The sequence below is a fragment of the Lissotriton helveticus genome, chromosome 1_1, assembly GCF_964261635.1.
Source record: "Lissotriton helveticus chromosome 1_1, aLisHel1.1, whole genome shotgun sequence".
NCBI classification, from domain to species: domain Eukaryota; kingdom Metazoa; phylum Chordata; class Amphibia; order Caudata; family Salamandridae; genus Lissotriton; species Lissotriton helveticus.
In genome coordinates this window covers 605,706,447-605,726,345 of record NC_136057.1, presented here as the reverse complement: position 1 = coordinate 605,726,345, position 19,899 = coordinate 605,706,447, and the positions used below count along the sequence as shown (strand labels likewise).

At 44.8% G+C, this 19,899-nt stretch overlaps 1 protein-coding gene across 3 annotated transcripts in view; it reads left to right on the top strand.

The window, feature by feature from the left end:
* The window catches only part of ITPR2 (inositol 1,4,5-trisphosphate receptor type 2), a 1,735,249-nt gene that overhangs the window by 920,279 nt on the left and 795,071 nt on the right, over positions 1–19,899 (top strand). The window lies entirely within an intron of this gene.

The window sequence follows — 19,899 nt, the reverse complement described above, 5'->3', positions numbered from 1 at the left end:
TACTGACGACCCACCCCCCGGGACGCCCCACGCCGGATACCCAAATCAGTGCGGCACCCAGGCAACATCACCTGGGTGCCGTCCAGAAATCTGGACGTTGTGCTGCCTTGGGACTATTCGCACAACCGACCGCTACTGACCATTGTTCCTTCTTTTTCCCTAAAAATGTTTAAATGTTTTTACTGTTTTTGTTTTGTTGTATATATTTATAAGTTATTAAAGTTTTATAATCCTACTACTTTGTTGGAGTGCTATATATTTTTAATGTGACACATAATTGTAAAAACTTTGATGTACAAAGAGTCATCCCTGGAATCTTCCGCTTCAGGCTCGGTCCCCTCCCCAATAACAATACAGGATGGTTTTCAGATAGTAGGAACGCGTGTGGTGTGACGGATCTCATCGGGTGTGGGCCTTGATCTACTATAACTCCTTTGAAGAGGGGTGATTCTTTACAGCTGGGGCCATAAACTACATCTGCAAGGCTAGCTGATAGCCTGGGACCGGCCTGGACAATCGGACACAGAGGAAGAGGAGTGTCAGAGGGTGCGGTAGTGAATAGGGCGAAAGGGAGGTGTCGGGCGGGCACAGGGTGTGATTCTCAGGGAAGAGCAGCGCAGATGGGGGGAGGTTTATTGCCCATGCATAAGACAGAGAGCGGGGGTGACCAGTGCCTGGGGGAGATGCTTGCGAGGGTGGGGAGCCATGCTAAGGATCGACAGCGTGCAGAGAGTGGGTCTGGTCAAGTCATCTAAAATGGCTGCCGTGCACGACAAAAGTGTGGCATTTGAAAAAAGGCAAGATGGCGCAGACAATGTTTTTCAACACTTCCTGATTTCCTTCTAATCGAATGTTAACAGACGTTGGGGCATATTACCAAAGTTAAGCGATATTTATCCCTAACGATGCTTAGCAACAAATTTTTTACCGCTAAGCATCCTCAGAAATTATCGCAGATAAACCTTGCTATTATCAAGGTTTATCGCAAATGCGATAAAAAACGGCCGCAATGCATTAATATCGCTGAAAAGTCAGCGATATTCATGCATTACCGAGCTAATGCTCTTAGCCATGTTATCCACCTCCCATTGGATAACATGGCTAAGAACTGCTCAGGGCAGGTGTTACTTTTTGGAGATATTCGCGCTTAGCGCGAATATCTCCAAAAGTTGGTAATAGGAGATAGCGATGTTAGCGACTGTTTCCAGTCGCTAACATCTTGGCATGCCCACTTTGCATGTCATTAGTGATAAATATCACTGACATGCAAAGTGGGGCCCAAGATGGTCGCTATCTCCTACTAGCGGTCGCTAACTGGTGTTAGCGACAGCCAGGTAATACGGAGATAATTTTATCTCCGCTTTCTTGGCTTTTAAAGCCAAAAAAGCGGAGATAAACCCCCTTGATAATATGCCCCGTTATCTCTCCCACACTACCGGTCCCCCTGGGCTTAAACGCCGAGATGGTAGGGACTGCATCCCGTGAAGATAGGCCGAGACGTCACTCAGCAGAAAAAAAAGTTTAAAAAAAGTCTATAAACATACAATAAGTTAAAAGTCAATCATTCTTCATTCCTTGTAGTACGCTCCCCAGTCCGCTTCCCGTTACGCTAACCGGGCGCACCCCACCAAAAAAACGATTTTTATTTTTTTTTGCCCCGCGGAGCCCTTTTAAAGCCTCCACATCAAACCTATGGGGTCAGGGAGGATCTACTATGCCCCCTTATGGTCATTTGCCCCTTAGCTTTGGCCTCCTCTTGTCTCTCGATCCTACCGAGAGACAAGATGGCGGCCGCTACGGACTGTTTGGAATGTTTACAGACGCCGGAGAACCAATCAGCTTCGCTTCACAAAGCTCCGTAACGCGAAAAGTACGCCAAGTGGAGCGCTGCCCGGAGCGCTGTTACAGATATATATCTTTTTTTGAACGTTAATTTCTCAAAATCCACTGGAGCACATATATTGAGACCTAGCAAAGGCACATCGGGCTACCAGTCCCTACAATTTTGCCAAGTTTCGTGCAAATCCATTCAGCCGTTCGATTATTATTATTTTATTTTTTTTTGCCCCGCGGGGCCCTTTTAAAACCTCCACATCAAACCTAGGGGGTCAGGGAGGATCTACTATGCCCCCTTATGGTCATTTTCCCCTTCGCTTTGGCCTCCTCTTGTCTCTCGATCCTACCGAGAGACAAGATGGCGGCCGCTACGGACTGTTTGGAATGTTTACAGACGCCGGAGAACCAATCAGCTTCGCTTCACAAAGCTCCATAACGAGAAAAGTACGCGAACTGGAGCGCTGCCCGGTCCGCTGTTACAGATATATATCTTTTTTTGAACGTTAATTTCTCAAAATCCACTGGAGCACATATATTGAGACCTAGCAAAGGCACATCGGGCTACCAGTCCCTACAATTTTGCCAAGTTTCGTGCAAATCCATTCAGCCGTTGGGGCTAAAAGTGAGGCCAACCGCCCTATGGAAAACTCAATGTTAAAAACCCGTTTTGGGACCCCCCTTTTTTCTAGGCCCCCCCTTGACAAACCCCCCCCAAATTTTCAGGGGCTGCTCAGAAACAAAATGTTCCATTTTCCTGAAAATTTCAGCCAATTCCGTCCACAAACGCCAAAGTTATTAGACATAGAATTTTCAAAAATCCCATAGAGAAAAAATCCTAACTATATATACCTACTGGCGACCGCCAGTAGGTAATATATATATATATATATATATATATATATATATATATATATATATATATATATATTCAAGGTACGCAGAAGTGAAGTTAAGAATTGCAAATCTATACTTAACTATATGTATGTACGCATACAATATAGCATTATCCATTATTTCTTAAGTCAGCCAGGGACGTCAGCAAGGGGCGCGTGAAGGGGCCCCGTTCTACAAGCTGGCTGGTTGCCACACTGGCTTCTTCTTTTGCAGTTCGTTTTCTTTGACAAAGGTATTGGTACAGCACCAGCCCACCTCCAAAGTGCAAGTATTGCAAGGACCGCTGCCGCCTCCAGCGGCAGCCCATGACTGCACGGGAAGTGTTGACTCATTGTAATCAGCACACGGACCGGCGGTCTTGCGCCTCAGAGGTTGGAACGTATGCGGCCCCCAGGGAGGCTTCAGGACTGTACAATAACCAGACACAACGTGCCTTGCCCTGTATGTCATCAGTGCCACAAGGACTCAATTTCCAGCCAGTTTCCCCACGTACTGCCTGCCCAGTTATGATGCATTCTGGGAGCTGTAGTACCTACTGTGTTGCAGCAGTTGGACGATCACATGGTTGGGGAGGTGTGTGGTCCTAACATTGGGATGACTGCAGGACTACTTAAATGCGAAGGGGTGGTCATGTTTCAGGTTAGCAGCGGCATCTGACGAAGGCTCCAATGCCTTAACAGCTGTCCAATAAAAGCTTTCCCTGGAGTCCTCGTGTGGCCTCTTCCTTCTGCTTGTCGGAGGGGTTCTGTGGATATATATATATATATATATATATATATATTTTTTTTTTTTCTTTTTCTTTAAGGTACGCAGTAGTGAAGTTGAGAATTGTAAATCTATACTTACCTATATAAATGTACGCGTACAATATAGCGTTATCCATTATTTCTTAAATCAATTTTAAAAACGTAATGTTCTGGTAGTACACCATTTTAATGGCATTGGAACAAAAATAAGGTGTGCACTCTAATCAATAGAGACAGAATTTCACTCAGCAGAACCAATTCTGCCTGCATCTCACCACTGCCACGTCTCATATGTGCAAACTACCTAAAGGGTCAACAGGGATTGAATATTCTATTGAATCTAGTGATACCAAAATCATCAAAAAGGACAAAGGCAATAGGAATTCCATGGTGTACTGCTTAACCTAAATCATAGTTAAAAGAAGCTTGGAGGGGGTTTAATGGTATTTCCAATGCTTAATTGTCATTGCACAAAGCCTCGCCTTTCCAGCAGCTTAGCAGGGTGTTACCGGTTGGAGGTGGCATTATAGTAGGAAACTGGGTTACTGGTTGAGGGGGGTGAAACCCTACTCAAGCAGCAACCCCAATCTGTCAGGGTTAAACACAAGCAAACCCCAAAGTAAGCTGCGCTCAACCCACTGTAGCTTGGCACAAAAGCAGTCGGGCTTAATTCAAAGGCAATGTCCAAAGTATTTTTTCTGCACACAAACAGTAATAAAATTAAAACACAACACTAAAAAAATGCCACCTCAATTTAGAAAAAGAGTTAAAAAAAAAAAGAATTGAGACTAAAACCACACAAATCTAATCAGTAGAGCCAGAGTTGTTCAATTTCAAAGTTTTACATAAAATAGTGCCTATAAGTACAAAGTGCCAACTGTGGTTATCTGGTGGCACCATACCAGGGCAAAGTCACAAGTTCAGGCTGACCACGATGGAGCATGGGGCAAAGACTGGGACCAAGTTAGGCCCTCTGAACAAAGTACCATAAGTCCTGGTTTGTGGCACTTTTAGAGATCCTGCGTTAAGGATGCAGCGCACAATTAAGCTGCAGTGCTGCGATGTGGAGACTTATGTCATTGTAGAGGATGCCGTTGACGAGGGGCTGGCAATTGTAAGTACTTCATTGAGAATGCGTCTTGCAGCGGCAGTTCCGATGAAGCTCCTGGGCTGTGATGCAATGTCCTGCATCAGAGAAGTGTCGCACAGCGGGGGTTTCGATGCAGCTGCAAGGAGATGCATCGGTTGTGCTCACAGGACCACAGCTGGACTGGCAGAACACCTTCAGGCCCACTTCCAATGGTCCAGGGCGGGGCCACTTGAGGGTTAGGACTCACAGCAGACAGAGTCCAAGTGCTGGGTTCAAGGTAGTTGGAGCTTTTTCTATACCTGAGGCTCTGATCTGGAGACCAGCCCTTGGAGTCACTCTGGTGGTCCTGGGTTCAAGATGTAAGCCCAGTCCTCCATACTCAGGCAGCCAGCAGGGGAGCAGTAGGGAAAGTAGCAGTCCTTCTAGCAGAGCATCATATAAGTCCTTTTGAGTCTTCCACAAGTTCAGAAGTGTACTGAAAAGTTGGATCTGAAGGTTCCATTATTTATACCTGATGCCTGCTTTGATGTAGAAGGTTCTAGAGATTTCCACCCCCAGAGGTGCTTGGAATTTCCTGCCTTTTTGGCCCCAGCTTGTCTGCAGACACAGAAGAATAGTATCCAGCCCTTTTTGAGTGCGCTCAGGCAGGAACTTTCAATCAATCAATCAGGTCATTTATAGAGCGCACTACTCACCCGTAGGGTCTCAAGGCGCTGGGAGGAGGGGGGGGGGGTGCTGCTACTGCTCGAACAGCCAGGTCTTGAGCTTCTTCCTGAAGGAGAGGTGGTCTTGGGTCAGGCGCAGATCGGTCGGAAGTGAGTTCCAGGTCTTGGCGGCCAGGTAGGAGAAGGATCTTCCTCCTGTTGTCGCTCTTCGGATGCGGGGGACGGCGGCGAGGGCGTGGTTGGTCGATCTGAGGAGGCGCTTGGGAGTGTAGAAGTTGATCCGGTTGTTGAGGTAGCTCGGGCCTTGGTCGTGTAGGGCTTTGTGCGCGTGGGTGAGGAGCCGGAAGGTGATTCTCTTGTTGACCGGGAGCCAGTGCAGGTCTCTCAGGTGTCCGCAGATGTGGCTGCGTCGGGGGATGTCGAGGATGAGTCTCGCCGAGGCGTTCTGGATCCGCTGGAGTCTCTTCTGGAGTTTGGCAGTGGTTCCGGCGTAGAGGGCGTTGCCGTAGTCCAGTCGGCTGGTGACGAGGGCTTGGGTGACCGTCTTCCTCGTCTCGGTGGGGATCCACCGGAAGATCTTACGTAGCATGCGCAGGATGTTGAAGCATGACGAGGAGACGGCGTTGACTTGTCTGGTCATGGAGAGGGAGGAGTCCAGGATGAAGCCCAGGTTGCGTGCGTGGTCTGTCGGTTTGGGTGCGGTGCCCAGGGCGGGGGGCCACCAGGAGTCGTCCCAGGCGGAGGGCGTGGAGCCCAGGATGAGGACCTCCGTCTTGTCTGAGTTCAGTTTCAGGCGGCTGGTCGTCATCCATTCGGCTACGTCTCTCATCCCTTCGTGCAGGTTGGCTCTGGCGGTGGCGGGGTCGTTGGTCAGGGAGAGGATCAGCTGGGTGTCGTCGGCGTAGGAGATGATGTTCAGGTTGTGTTGGCGTGCGATGGCCGCGAGGGGGCTCATGTAGATGTTGAAGAGGGTTGGGCTCAGCGAGGATCCTTGGGGTACGCCGCAGATGACTTTGGTGGCCTCTGACTTGTACGGTGGTAGGCGGACTCTTTGTGTTCTTCCGTCGAGGAAGGAGGTGATCCAGTCCAGTGCCTTCTCCTGGATTCCGATATTGCTGAGGCGCTGTACTAGGGTGCGGTGGCAGACAGTGTCGAAGGCCGCGGAGAGGTCCAGGAGGACTTTGTGATGTATCAGTGTGGTAGGTGACAGCTCCGCCCTCCTGTCAAGTCAGAGATGGGTCATACTGCCAGCACATAGTACCCCTTTGTCTCATTGTCTGAGAACAGGACTCAAAGACCAACTCCTAATCATGTGACCTAGGATACAGGCTGCAAGCACCAAATAATTGGGACAAGAAAATCCCAACTTTCTAAAAGTGAAATTTTCAGTACTGTGACTTAAAAATCCGACTTTACTTTCAAAGCGGATTTTACATTACGATTCTTTTGACACCAAACTCGAGATTCCGATCTGCTCCAAATTGAAAGTTCTCATTTAATAAATGCGATAATGTAACACAATGTTATCGTATGGGAGAGTGAGGCTTTGCAGTAATGAAAAATTAATTGAGTTTTCATTACCATGATATGTAAAACTTAAAAGGTACATTTCGAAATGTTTTTAAATACAGTGCACACTGCCTTGTGCGGTGCTTAGGTCCTACCCTAGAGGTGCCATATTTGTATTAAAAAGGAAGGTGTAGGCCTGACAAAGCAATTACTTTGCCAGGTTAGAATGGCAGTTTTAAACTGCACACACAGGCTGCAATGGCAGACCTGAGACTTGTTTAACCCGTTGGTTGCTTCTGCTTTTTTGCGGCAGTGCGGCCGTTTTAAAAAACGGGCGCGGTCGCGTCGGCCAGTGGCCGACGGCAGCGGCAGCAGCCAACGGGTTAAAGGAAGTACCTAAGTGGGTGGCACAATGAAAACTGCGGGCCCACTATTAGCATTTAATGTACATGTCCTGGGCACATGTAGTATCACTTTATTAGGGACTTACAAGTAAATGTCATGTGCCAATTGTGTGTAAACCGATTTCATCATGTTTAAAGGAGAGCGCACAAGCACTTTAGCACTGGTTAGCAGTCATAAAGTGTGCAAAGTCCTAAAAGCTAACAGGAAGTGGTTCAGAAAACCAGGAAGGTCAAGGCAAAGTGTTTGGGGATGACACTGCAAAAAGTGTCAAGGCAAACACAAGCTCTGTCCAGTCAAAAGCCTGGGTAGACTAATAAATGCCTTGATGGGCTTCCCTGCTTAGGTGATAGAACATGGACGAAGGTCCTGGTGTGAAGGGTTACTTGCTAGTTCTGCGCCTATCTGAACTCAGTTCTAACCCTCTGTCTACACTCTCCTGATCCACTGGGCTGATTTTTGGGGAACCCTTCTCCTCATCTGTGGACCCTATCTGTGCAGTCCCCAACCTTAACTTGCTCACAAATGCATCCCAGTAGGCAGACCGTGCACCATGGCCAACAAGGTGATGTGGCCCATTTCACCCCTGGGATAGACTTCTGTCCCCAACCAAAGGAAAACTTTGCCCATATAGACAGCAACCAACAGAAGCTACTGACAGCGTCCAGTGTCAAGAGCCTGGCCCCAGGGTTCTCGGACCACTCCTCTTCTCACCAGTTCATTGGTGGTATCCTGAGACTGGCTTTGCAGCCAAGGGTCCCCACCTGGAGGCTGAACAGGGGACAGGGGTGAGTGCTCCCTCATCCTGCCCTCCTTCTGGGCCCACGTACCCTCTGCTTTGGAGTGAAATCTCCCAAAAACTGAATGGTCAGGGCGCCCTAGGTCGTTGTCCTGACACCTCTCATGACACCAGGGCACCCCATTCCCCAAAATGCTGTCTATGGACTTCTGGCAGAAAAAAATCCTTTCCCTGAGTCTTGGTAACCTTACACACCTGGCCAGTGTACTGTTCTGGCGAAACTTATGGAAAACATAGAGGTTTGTCCCAATACTCCTGCTGCATCTGCACAAAGGAACTATTCTGGAAAAGAACAGTAATGCAGAGGAACAAATACATATACAAGTCTCTAGGGAGAAAACAAAATTAATCCCTATCAACGAGTCATCAATCTCTACACTTATTTCAATTATATCAAACTGATACACACTCCCAAAAATTGTTATTCAGGCATATATTTATCTTTTTTTATTACTGAACATGCCCAAAAATACATACAACACATATACAAAAATATGGACAATATACAAATCACCAGTCCTTCCTACCCTTTGTTTTTGTCTATTGCTGCTACAAATAAACAAAAAAACATTATTTAACAACCGCAATCCGAGATACGGTACCCCATCAAGGAAATGAATTCCCCTCCACTTGTTACATGAGGAGCAAAATCAGTCTTTATTAATAAATTACATTCTGTCGGACTCCTCCGTGATGAAAGGTTGAAGCGTTTCGGCCCATTCATTCGGGCCTCATCAGAACCGGGGAGACCAGAAATGGCAATATCTAGGTCCTAATCTACGGAGTGCTCATTCCAACATAATTCTAGGGTCCATGTCTTTCTTAGATATGTACGGCACGAAAATCAATAGGGGGCCTCTTCCGTGTAGTCACTGGCCAAGTATACATCAGTAATGGGGCCCCTGCTATTTATACTGAAGAAGTCCGTTTCAGTATAGCGTGAATCCTCTTAAACGGATTTGACCAATCTAAAGGTCGTCTGAATAATTGCTCAACACAAATCTCACCAACGCAGTATGTGTCGGCATCCCTCACGCTCTCAGTTGCGTGCTCCAGCTCGAAATGCCATGGTCTGGCTAGCCCCAGTGTCCTTCAATGCAGGGATGGGAATCCCAATCAACTTCACTTTGTGGAAGTGACAACTTCCACAAAGTGAAGGTGAATGGGATTCCTTTCCCAGCTCAACCTCTGAGTCAATTTTCAATTTGAGGGAGATCATGGCTTGGTCTATAACCTGCCCCTGGGGACTACTTACGCCTAAGGCCACATTGGCCAACACTTTAGGGTTCCCAATAGTGAATGTTTTCAGTGAACAGACAGAGTTCCACTGCTTGTGTCCTAAGGAAGAACAGTCAAAGAACCAGGGTTGGAATTGGGGCACCCTGGGCCACCGCCTACCGAACCCACCTCACTGTTTCTCAAAAGGGGCAATGGAAACCCCGCTTCCTTATTCTGGGACTTGTCTGTGTCTTCCTGGAGCTCCCACTCACTCTGCTGGGGAGAACAGAAATCACCCTTCTTGGGGTCACTCCGAGGTGCCTTTTTATGAACCCTGGTGTTGATTTAGAGGTCCGACTCCTTGGCAAACGCTCAAGGGGTCAGTTAGCTTGGTATCAATCAGTTGTTGGCACAGCTCTCCAAAACAAAGACTGAACATGTGCTCACTTGCCACCAAATTGTATATCCTCGGTAACCTTTTACTTTATTTTACTTCACCCAACCATCCAGTTCCTTGCAAATGGAATGATCACAATCCAAAATCTAAAAAACAAAGAGGGAGGATCCCCAGGACACAAAGTCCTAGTGATTCAAACGGAGAAAGACACACTAAGGAAAGAATCATTTCTTTTTTTAAGAAACCCCTCACTCACCAACCTGGTTGGTGACATGCTTCATCATGGGAGTCCACCCAAGTGGCTGAGTGCCACTCGGGTGTGCTTCGACGCCTGCAACTGCAGCGGAGCTGGTTTGTGAAGAAGTGAAAGTGTTATCAGTGAGTGATTTTTAAAAATATCTTTGTGATGATGCTTAAAATATTTAATATGGAGTCACAAGATATAAAAAAAAATCAAGAGTGATACTGGTGTTGGCTAGATTGACCAAAAAGTGTCAGTATTTGTGTGGAATTATGGTCAACATGTTTCAACCTTTATATGCTAGTGCAAAGTTTTCATCAGGACCGAGTGTGCGAATCGGGAGGTCTACGCACGCTAAGGCGTACCCTTCCCTGATCCACTAATTTGCCAGACCGTGTACTTGCGGTTAGGCACCTTTACAGCCTTCTGTGTAAGTAAAATTCTCAAGAAGCTAACTAAGGTTCAGCCTCATGGAAACCGGTGGGGGGGGGGGGTAGGTTATAGCGGCATTGTCATATAACCATCATGCCCACCGGAACACCTACCGAAGGGGCTCCACGGAATCGCCGCATCAGCGGGATTCCGTGGAGACCCTTCTGTAGGTTTCGAGTCCTTCTCACTTCTTTATACTTGGTGCCCACTTTGAGTTAGGAGATTATTCTATAGGTTTTCACCCCCAGAGGTGCTTGAAATATCCTGCCTTCCTTCCCTGGCCCCAACTTGCCTGGGGACACAGAAGATTAGTGTCAGGTCATTTGTGAGTGTGCTCAGGCAGAACCTTTGTGATATGCATGTGTTCTAGGTGCCAGCTCTGCCCTCCTTCCAAGTAAACAACTGTTCCCCTTTGCCTAGCTGTCTGGGAGCAATGCGCAAAGACCAACTGCTGCTACACATAATCATGTGACCAAAGACACAGGCTGCAGGCACCAAAGGGTTGGGACAAAAAAAACTTTCTAAAAGTGGCATTTTCAGAAATGTGACTTAAAGTCTGACTTTACCATGAAAGAAGGTTTCAAATTACTATTCTTTAGACAACAAACTTGATATTCCGATCTGATCCCAATTGAAAGTTATCACTTATTAATGTAATAAGGTAACTCAGTGGTATCCTACGGGAACGGTAGGCCTTGCAGTAGTGGAAAATGAATTTAAGAGTTATTCACTACCAGGACATGTAAAACTTAAATGTACATGTCCACATTTTTAAAGACACTTCACAATACCCTATGCACTGTTAAGGGTATGCTCTAGGGATGACTTATATGTATTAGAAAGGAAGGCTTAAGCCTGGCAAAAGGTCTATTTTTACAAGTCTTAATGGCAGTTTAAAACTGCACACACAGGCTACAATTGCAGGCCTGAGAACTGTTTACAGGGCTACTTAAGTGGGTGGCACAATCAGTGCTGCAGACCCACTAGTAGCGTTTGATTTACAGGCCCTGGAAACATGTAGCACCACTTTACTAGTGCTGATTGTGTGTAAGCCAATTTCACCATTTTTAAAGGACCGAGCAAAAGCACTTTGGCACTGATTAGCAGTGGTAAAGTGCGCAGAGTCCTAAAAGGCAACAAAAATTAGTTCAGAAAACAGGAGAGGTAAGGAAAAAAGTTTGGGGTTGACCCTGCGTAAAAAAATGGGTGGTTGTTTGAGGGCAGTAAAACCCTACTAAAGCAAAAACCACAGTCCTTGTCAGGGTGAATTCACAAGCAAACCCCAAATTAACCTGTGCTCAACCCACTGGTAGCTTGGCACAGAGCAGTCAGGCTTACTTAAGGGCAATGTGTAAAGTATCTGTCCAACACTTCAAAAAGTATCGCAGTGAAAACACACCACAAAAGAATCCTACAATAGATTCGAAAAATAATTCTTTTTAATTAATAAAACAAGACCAAAGTGACAAAATCCAATCAGTAGAACTGTAAACATGAAGGGATACAGGTTTCAATGAAAATAGTGCCACAAAGCAACAATTGTGGGCATCTGGTCGTGCCAGACCGGGACAAAGTCACAAGTGAACGGGCTGGCAACAGGGTTCCAGTTAGGGCCGCTGAACAGAGTACCATGGGTCCTGGTTGCGGAGTGTTGCAAAGTCTTGCGCTGAGGATGCGTCACATAGCCAAGTTGAAGCTTTGAATTCGAGAAGTTGGCCTAACGGCTAGGGCGATCGACCTCTAATATGGGGAACTAGGTTCGAGTCTCTGCAATGTCACTGTACATCCTGTGATTCTGGGCAAATCACTTAATCTACCCGTGCCTAACAAAAATGAATGTGTGTCCTCATGTAACGTAACTGGTGCTATGTAAAGCTCTCCGATACCCGATTCGGGTCACGTTCGCGCTATATAAAACTCTGCAAAAATAAAAGAGGCGCTGTGGATCTGCGATGTGAGAACCTGCCTTGTTGCTGAGGCTGCCGTCAGCAAGAGAAGTGCGACGCGAAAGCCTATGTTATGAAAGCTTTGCACTGAGGACGGTTCAAATGTGGGCAGCAAGGTCGATGTGGAGTCCTTTGCATCAGACAAACCCCTTCTAGCAGAGGCGATGCAACAGTTCTGCTCGATTTGCGTTGCTTAGCAGAGGTGATGCGTCAGTTCTGCTGTGTCCACAGATGGGCTGGCAAAGTACCTTCAGGCCCTTTTTCAAGGGTCAAGGACTGGGGTCGCTCCACTAGTCAGAGTATGACACAGTAGAGTACAGAGTCCAGGTGCTGAGTTCAAGGGTGTTGGAGCCTTCTGTCCCTGAGGCTGTAAGTGAGGAGGCCAGCCAACTAGCCTTTGGAGTCACTTTAGGGTCTTGGGTTAAACAGATGCAGGTCAGTCCTTTTCACCCAGGCAAGTGTTCACCAGTGCAGCAGAGTGGAAGTCCTTTCAGCAGCACAGGAGTCCTTCTTCCTGGCAGAGTATCCACCAGTGGCGCCTGGTATTTGAAGGCGGGGCCGGGTCGTGGGGCGGGAGGGAATAAAATTATTTTTAAAAATCACACTTACCTGTCATTTGCCTCCATCTCTCTGGCCTCTTCCCAGCTTCCACAGCAAGAAGCAGGACACACCCGGCCCCCGGCCTCCCGATAGCCAATCACAATGCTGCAATGCAGCGTTGTGATTCATCTAAGCACAGTGGATCGGCGCTCAGCCAGAGAATGGTAAGCTGGGCATGTTCTCGATGTAGTGCAGCCTGCATGGAGAACATGTCAAGTGCGCATGAATGTTTGGCTGGCCACTGAGGGTTAACCAAACATTCATGTGCACTTTAGGTAGTGCAAATCACTCTTCTTTTCTTCCCCGCTCTGTCAGCAGAGCAGCCTCACCCCATCGCTGCCGCAACACTGAAAAATAAAATAAAATGATAACAACTTAGAGTAAAATATCATTTTATTTTTCCTTTATTTAGTAGAGCAGCTTAAAAGCAGTGGAGGGACGCTCCACCACCTAAGCGGAAGAGCCACTACTGGTATCTACAGGTCCAAAGTGTACTGGAGAGGGGGGTGTCTGAGTTACAATATTTATAGCTGGTGCCCTTCTTCTGGAAGTTGGGAAAAGCTTCTAGAAATTCTCTTTGAAGTGCACAGGCCTTCTGCCTTTACTGCTGTGGCTCCAGACTAACTACAGGGGGTATGCAGCCCTTTGTGTGGAGGGGGACACGGCCTATTGAAGTATTAGTAGGTCTGGGCCCAGCTCCACCCTCCCATCCTGCCAGTTATGGCCCATCCAAGCACACCTAATCCCTCTGGTGTGTGTGGCTGTTTAGGAGGAACACACAAAGACTAACTGCCAGCTACACCCAAGCATGTGACCCAGAGACGGGCTGCAGGCACTAAATGGCTAAGGCAGTAAAATAAGTAAACATACAAAAATAACAAAGGGAAGAGAGGTACGATCCTACCTTCCGTCCTCCCTACTCACATAACGTGCCACACAAAAGAAAGAAAGGAGAAAACAATACACATCTGATTCTCGAAGCCGCCCAACTTCCATATGAGAAACCCTTCATGGTTTTATTACTGCCCTCATACACTTAATCGTATCATGCTTCATCATGGGGCACACTTAAAAGCGCCAAAAAATTGCCCAACCAAACCTAGGATACTCCAAACGCAAAAGAATTCTAAAACTACCTCAGAGAGTGTCCCCTAATTTTTGAACTGTAAAAGAGGCCAGGCTCACTCGCTTTGCTCGCTCACTACAAATCAGGACAAGTATTACGCCCTACCACATCCCAAGATCATGTCCTTGCCCTACTACCTGATTTCAGGCTGTGTGGCATCAGTTTCTGGGATGATGTGTTGTTAATAAGTTCAAGGGGTGTGTGATGTCACTTGCGGTACCCCTGAATTGACGTCCATGCTTAATACCCTGGAATCTTACTACTTTGGCTTGGAGACTGACATCATCTAATATACAATCCTACCCATATTTTATGGGAAAATATATTTATAGCTGCATCAAAATCCCCCACATTCCAGGTGGACACATCCTGATAAGTACTGTATTCCTCAGCAAACAGGATAAGTAACTTAGTAAACTAACTTTTTTTAGTGGTCACCTACTGGTTTCCCTCCAGCGTCTGGATAAATTTCCTACATTTGCCACCTTTATCCTTTGGAAACAACCTGAATCTTCCCTTCAATCATGCTGGTTGGTTCACTAGATACAGCAATCTCCTGTGCAAATTTTAACCCTTGCATGTAAATTAAGTCCCTGCTTTCTCCTCATGCCTATCTCAAAGCATGTTCCTCTAGCTAGTGTCTCCAATTCTGCCTCACTTTATTCTTTGCATTTCTATATCACGGTGTTGTCTGTTTCTTTTACATACGATTTTATCCTGCAACTCTGCATCAAAGTTACTCATAAGGGTTTTACGTTTTCAGTGCTCTCATGTACCTCATTTGTTTGTCTGTATGACAGCCAAATGTAATAGCATTACTAATTGAAATTATCACCAATGAAATGACTACCAATATAAAAATACCCATGGTCCAGTTTGTTAGAATGTTACTTCTGTGTGACTTATAAATAAAGATAATGTAATATGCATATGTTATTTCCTTGTGCACAACATGCATCCCAATGGCATTCAAGTATTCCTGATGCATGGTCTGCAAAAGACCTCTACGAAATCAGATGTCTTGGGGGAAACCCCTCTCCTTTGTTCTAGAAAACGATGTTAGAGAACACAATGTTCTTTTAACTTGCAAACAGCTTGAGCAGTGCTGTTTATTCCAGGGAAAGCATCTGCAGCTGAGGGATAATCCACAATCCATCAAATATTTTACTTTTAAAATGGGTTCTGAGCTGCCCACTTCAGTTTACAAAGGATTAGCTCTTGTAAGGTAACCCGCTCACAGACGTAACAATGTGCGGCAAGGTGGTGACTCACTTTGAAATATCCTGTAGTTATAGGTCAGGATTATTTAGTGCACTCCCTCTGATCTGGTCATAAACTTATAGTCTACAAATGCAGCTGCATCGGCTGCAAGACACTTCATCCACCACAAATCTTAAATCAATAGTGTGATGTTCCTGATCCAAATGCCCTCTTAGAGATTTTAAATGTATGTGAGTTGAACTCATTCCTAAGTAAATGGTAGCCTCTGGAAACAGGCTTACGTACAATTAGATTGGTTTGCAAAATAATGAATCGCTTGGGGCAACAGATATCCTGCCTATGTATTAGTTGTTAGGCAGGTCTCAATTTGTGAACCTATATTGACAAGGATCACGGCTTGTAAAGGAAAGAAGACCATCATTCTTGTACTTTCATTTCAAAGTAGAGTACTTTTTTTAAGTAGCCTGGTTAAAAAAAAAGAGAAAAGTCAATTTTGAAACACTCAAGTGTCAGTTGGGAAGTGTACACTGCACCGTTGCCTACTCCCCCGAAGTTGCCAACCTAATTCTAAAAGGGGAATGGGTCCAAAGGGGACCCTTTCCTGTTTGTGAATCACTTAGCACCACAATTTGGGTGTAAATAACAGATCAGTGGTTTGCAACCACAGTTGTGCAAACTACTGATACATACCTTACCAGCTAGCAATATAAAAGATAAGCCAAAAACTTGCCGTTTCAAAATTGCAATTCGGTAGGCGTCAGAATCCCCATTTTGCTACTTGAAAAACTTTTACGAATATCAATATGGGGTTAGAACTTTGCAGGAACAGATTTTGCTGTCACAGCCTGTTGATTTTAGGAAATCCAAGGTTTTAGAGTAAACAATTCTTTAGTACACCTGGCTCTTAATTTAAAATGTAATATGTTTTGCTTGGTTTGTTACACACATAAGACCTTACACAATTTCTCTGGGTCTGCCTTGCTGTTCAGGTCAAGCAGCTAATTTGTGCGAAAATTACTGCTTGTTAAATCAGTTTACTATAGGGGTCCTTCATTTAAGTAAGTGTGAGAGCTCAGTCATAGCTCCCACCTCGACTTTAACTTCACTTGCATAACCTTCCAGTTGTATTCAGTATTGATATGTTTTTGTTCACACTGGTGGTCATTCTAGATGCCAAGTGTAGAAGAGACGTAGACATCTAGTGGTTTGTGCAGCTGTGATATGTTGTAGTTAGTGGTAACTGTGCTGAGCTGTTAGGTAACATTGTATTTGAGTCATTTTGTATGATAACACTCTGGCAAGACGTCCATGCCTCATTCTAGTGGAACCCCTTCACCCAGATGTAGCACCTGGGATTCTCACCTTTGTGATTAGTCTTTCAACCCGTGATACAGTCCTTGTAACAGGTGGAGTTGCTTTGGAAGGATCGACATTTTATTTAGTAAGATGTGCCCAGCACTGAGACTGGGAAGTCTATGTACCTTTCTAACTTCTTCTTAACCAGGGCGGGCCCAATGCGGATGTCTATTTATCGCCTTAAAGTTATTGTGTTACTACAGAACATAATTACAAGTGATCTAAGAATCTACTAATTACAGCATTGTCTTTTTTTTACAAAAGCAGGAGTTAGGACTTAGTCCAGTTTATTTTGAGCGCAGAGGATTTGCTAATATCTGTAATGTCCAATATCATTAATCGGACAAGATCAAAGAATTAAACATAAGGAGGAGGATAGCAGGTGTTTATAAGAAGGTACTCAAACTATTAGGCTTACTGTGGCCTCCTTGAGGACTTTGGGTGCTCCTGAATAGCTTGATGTTTCATGGATACTGCATGCAAAATTGAAGAAAAGGGAAGACTTACTGCATAATTCTGACCTCTGTGGTTCAATGATCTTATGGTTTGTCCTGGATCGAGCTGTCAACGGCTCATGAAGGAAACAACCCAATTTACATCTGTTTCAAAACATCAAAAACTAACCTCCAAGAGATTAAGTTGAAAATGTTTCCTACATTAGGCTCTGCAGCTAGAGCTAGAGTACATTCAACCGACTGGTCAATCCCCAGAAACCCCGTAGAGAACAGTCCATGCTCCACTTGACTGCTGTCACTCGAGTCCTAAGATATGACTGGTGCCCATAGGAACCTAACACTGCAACTAAAGTCATTATATTGTTTTGCTGAAAAAATAATTGCACTTACAATCAGGTTCCATTGCGTCACTTTACAAGATGACCACTCAAATTACAATTTTCAGTTACTCCTGCCATACAACCGTAATTGCCTCCACACTCATGAAATCGTTTCTTGAGGCATCCAAATATAATTGCCCTTTTCCGAAGATACCACTAGCCAAACTAAACTGACAGTGGGCAGTATTTAGCAAGAGATTACAGAAAGGACCAAGCTTGGTGCATAACAGTATGTCAAAAAAGTACATACTCACGCCCACAGACTAGGCTTGAGGAAACAAAGTTCACCCTTAAGTGGGATTTATTTTCTGAGGAGAGAAATAGCATTGTGAACAAGGGGAGAGGCGTCATGCCACAATAAGAATATGACAGGAGCTTAACCTCTAAAGTGGACTGACTAGCATGGAATAAATGTGGATTTTGAATAGTAAATGAGCACGGAGAGAGATGTAATGGCTGTAAGGGATAACTGCTGGTGAAGAAATCTTATTATTAACTTGAGTTAAGTGTTGTTGAATTATTCATTTGAACATATATGAAAAGGAATGTGGTAAACATGGTATTGCCCTACAAAATCCTGGATAGAAACTCCCAAATTGTGTGTAAAAACATACACATGTAAAAGTAGGATTGGTCCCAAAATCACCATAAAATCAACCCCCATCCAGCCCCAATGAACCCCAATATCACCAATGGAAGCTAAAATTAAATTGTCCAATTCAAGTCACATCCTCACTGGCCCTCTGCTGGATGGGGTAAATAGGCAACTATGCTGTCTTGAACTTGAAGAAGGGCCTGGGAACTTCCTCAAAGTTAGTCCATGTGAGGGGCTACATCGTAAACAATATGAAAGTTTACTGTAAGCCTCTGTTTGAGCCCGTGGCTTCCTGGAAACTGATGGAATATAGACTTTCTAGTAGCCATCACCTGTGTCTGTAGAGTTAACAAAGTCCAGTCTCTTTCCCCTTCCGAATGCTACACATTTTTTGTTGCAATTAAGTGGGTCATCAGACCTTACTGATGAGTTCTTTTTAAATACTCGCTAAGTTAGTACCCACAACTGTCTCCTTTTTTAGGCTTCTTTTTTAGATTAACCATGATGTGAGATTTTGCATTGAATGTATCAATTAGGTAGCATGACTTTTTCCTGTTTGGAATGTAGCTTGTTTTTCCTACATTATGATGCACATTCTCAACGGTGGATGTAGCAAATATAGCATTACAAAATCTGCTTGGTGAACTTCTAGTATTGGTCTTGAAATGGAAAGGGATCATTTATTTAACATTAACTTTTGTCCTCTTAGTCACCATATATTGTTCCGTTCCCAATAGCTGCCCTGCATACTGACTCATCAGGATGCATTGTTGGTATTGCCTACTTCCCACATTTGGAATGCTGGAGCTAGGAGTGAATAAGCAGTAAATCAGCTTGGCTGACAAATATTAAACATCTGTTGCACAGTTGTTTTTACTGCCTAATGTTGTCATAGGAATTGTACCACTTGATGCACTCCAGCATTTGCAGAATCTCCTTTCACGGTTTGTGCACAGCCATTATTTTAAGCTTGCAATGCTTGAGTTGATCTGTTGTCCTAACCGAAGCCTTGGTTTAGCTCTAACCTAGGACTGGACAGACCGTTCACCCAAATCTAGTGCCAATCAAAGGTAGCAAATATAGCACTATTTTCACATGCAAATATTGTTTCTTCTCTAGTTTCTGTCTATAATCTTGCAATCACAAATTGCCTGTCTCAAAAAGTCTCCTCTCTATTCATTAAATCCAGCATGAAAAAGTGGTCTTTTTCTTAAAATGTCTTGTTGTCTCATCTCCTTTCTCCTTCTAATAAACCTCCTCTTTCTTTCCCATCCTCTACATGCCTTTTGTCTCTGGCCACAACCTTCTCTGAGTCACTTGCATGTTTGCTTTAATTTCTATCATTGTATTTCTGCAATATGCCCGCATTCATTTCAAAGACCGCAACCTCTCTTATGCTAAGGCATACCATGGCAACCCAACAACTTCTAACCTTCTGTTAACCCGACGAAACATCTGCGATACCCCACACCAATGATAACACCTCATCACTATTAATGTATTCTACCACATAGAAAATGGAATAGACTGATTTGCTTGAGCACATAAAACTAATCGTCAGAAAGACAACTGTAATACATATCTCCGGACTTACTATTAACCTTGGGTCCTGGAGCAGCTTGCTGCCCAGCCTAAAGCACGTCAATGCCTCATCAGGGGTAGAAAGTGTTATATAAATGCAGTTACAAGTTAATAATGAAAAGAAGAACCAGACTAACTGGAAAGTAGATTTCTTTTGAGTTTTTAGAGCTGTTTGAAAGGGACACATGACTCAGTGCAGCAATGTGCTTGTGGTCCTGCTCCTCACAGGCATGGCATGGCTCCAGTTGTTGTCAGTACCTTGAATGTTAAGCCGTGTGATCACCGCCTTCTATTTGTTTTAACAATATGGTTTTACTGAATATGGCAATATGACTTCAGGCATTTCGATGTTATGCAAATAGCAATATTTGTGTCCCTTAAGAGTTTAAGTTGTGAGTTGAAAGCTGAGA